The sequence below is a fragment of the Schistocerca piceifrons genome, unplaced genomic scaffold (genome assembly GCF_021461385.2).
Source record: "Schistocerca piceifrons isolate TAMUIC-IGC-003096 unplaced genomic scaffold, iqSchPice1.1 HiC_scaffold_450, whole genome shotgun sequence".
In the NCBI taxonomy this organism is placed as follows: Eukaryota; Metazoa; Arthropoda; class Insecta; order Orthoptera; family Acrididae; genus Schistocerca; species Schistocerca piceifrons.
This window is the reverse complement of record NW_025728679.1, coordinates 17,501-20,000: the sequence shown is the minus strand read 5'-3', so window position 1 is coordinate 20,000 and position 2,500 is coordinate 17,501. Positions and strand designations below refer to the sequence as shown.

At 58.1% G+C, this 2,500-nt stretch overlaps 1 non-coding gene across 1 annotated transcript in view; it reads right to left on the bottom strand.

The window, feature by feature from the left end:
• Positions 1-466, bottom strand: part of LOC124751057 — a 1,909-nt gene extending 1,443 nt beyond the window's left edge. The window contains exon 1 of the ribosomal RNA XR_007012018.1: positions 1-466. This exon is cut by the window's left edge and continues 1,443 nt beyond it. This is a non-coding gene — a ribosomal RNA (small subunit ribosomal RNA).
• Between the last annotated feature and the right edge of the window lie 2,034 nt (positions 467-2,500).

The window sequence follows — 2,500 nt, the reverse complement described above, 5'->3', positions numbered from 1 at the left end:
GGAGTGGGTAATTTGCGCGCCTGCTGCCTTCCTTGGATGTGGTAGCCGTTTCTCAGGCTCCCTCTCCGGAATCGAACCCTGATTCCCCGTTACCCGTTACAACCATGGTAGGCGCAGAACCTACCATCGACAGTTGATAAGGCAGACATTTGAAAGATGCGTCGCCGGTACGAGGACCGTGCGATCAGCCCAAAGTTATTCAGAGTCACCAAGGCAAACGGACCGGACGAGCCGACCGATTGGTTTTGATCTAATAAAAGCGTCCCTTCCATCTCTGGTCGGGACTCTGTTTGCATGTATTAGCTCTAGAATTACCACAGTTATCCAAGTAACGTGGGTACGATCTAAGGAACCATAACTGATTTAATGAGCCATTCGCGGTTTCACCTTAATGCGGCTTGTACTGAGACATGCATGGCTTAATCTTTGAGACAAGCATATGACTACTGGCAGGATCAACCAGGGAGCTGCGCCAACTAGAGCTGAGCAGCCGGCCGCCCGGGAGTGTGTCCCGGGGGCCCGCGCGAACACGCAAGCGTCCGCTCAATCATTCTGCAAACAGGAGGAGGCTGAGCTCCCCTGCACAATACACCTCGAAACCCTCTCAGGTCCCGGCGGCGCGCAGCGCCGTCCCAAGTACTTGGTCGGGTTCGAGAGAGGCGCAATCGCCCGGAGTTAGGCGAGTAGACGCTTTCGGTGCGACCACCCGTGCTCCCAACTGAGCTTGCCGCTGCCGACAGAGGCCCGGGAGCGTGCTGTCGTGGCATTGCCGGCGGGAGACAACACGCGCCACCTACGGTGACCGGCAGCTCCAACGCCAGCGCCACAGAAGGACAAAAGCCCCACTTGGGTGCCGAAGCGAACTCTCCCAGCACAGCGCACGCGCCAACACATCCGCACAGCTGCGATACAAACCACCAGCGAGAACCGCTGGGGCGACCGAGCAGCAGACGGCGTCGCGGCGCCGAGCGCCGGGCGGCGGCGCATCCTCAACGCACACAGTCCTCAATCGGACCAGCACACTGAAGATGTCCACCGCGCTTCGCACCGGGCCCGCGAGGACCTACTTTGGCCGCACGGCGCCGCGCGCAGGGTGCGCCGGCGCGCAGCTGCGACGCCTGCCGCGTCCGTCGGCCGGCGCGCCTGCCACTGGCCGCCCCCACCAGCCGGCTGTAGCGCGTGCGCCCACGCACCGCGCGGCCAGCACGCCGGGAGGCGCCCCCTCACCGGCCGGGGACGGTCCCACCCAGCCACCACCGCGTATCGCTTCACACCCAGATGCCGTTCAGTTTCATCGGCATGGTGGGTATCGCTGGAACAACCGGTTAGTACCTCAACCTATCGTCGCCATCACCGATTCACCCCTAGCGAGAACAACCGCACCACAACGGGTTACCATTTCTTCATTTGCGTAACTTCACCAGAAAACGTAGGCGTCCATCGCCATTAGCAACTTCAACGATTATTGCATGCCTGTGTCAGGTGTCACGCCACACTACGTCTGCCCACATACACGCAACAAAATGTGCACGCCTAGACAATACGTGGAAGGTGGCCCCCGTACGTATGCGATGTCCATTGCTCGAACGACTGTCAACCGGCCTCTGTAGCATGTCGCAGATATGGAACGCGGTGCACCATGCTATCACGGTGTTTGAGGAGAGACGACTAGGTCCGAATACATCAACACACAGCTCATGCTGATCGCCATCCACGGCGTCCGTTCCTCCCACACGTCTCTATGGCGTACCACACTGCAATCCAGCTCTCATAGGGAGACGACACGTAGCTGCGTGCACAATATTTGCACTGTATGGTCCGCCGTTTTTGGGCGCAGTCGTTGTACGGTCACACATGTGCCACGATGTATCATTCAGTACATAAGGACGAATGTGCAGTACAGATTGTGGTTCACGCGTACGACATCAGCGGACAGTTGACACAGGCCGCACCACAACGTAGCCTGCGTACGTCGCATGCGAAGGGCATTGAACATGCAAACTTGTCACCAACCAGCTTGCGAAGGCAGGGGGCAAGGTGGGGACGTGGGGACGTGGGGAGGGGTGGGGGGGGGGGGGGGCGGCATGTACGTCCTGCTGCCATCCACATTACAGTGTACAGCAGGAGCATGTGGAAAGTCAGCAAGACTTGCAAGGTGTTTAACATGAAGCGATACACAGGGGAGCGGGCAGTGCGAGTAGCGAACTATATTGCGAGGGTTGCGGGTGGGCAACACTACACTAATTGAACGAGTCGTATAACAATTACAGAGCAGGTTTAGGCGACAACGTGGGTTACGTTAGCGGACAACGTGGGTTACGTTAGCGGACAACGTGGGTTACGTTAAGGCACAACATGGGTTACGTTAAGGCACAACATGGGTTACGTTAAGGCACAACATGGGTTACGTTAGGGCACAACATGGGTTAGGTTAGGGGACAACATGGGTTAGGTTAGGGGACAACATGGGTTAGGTTAGGGGACAACATGGGTTAGGTTA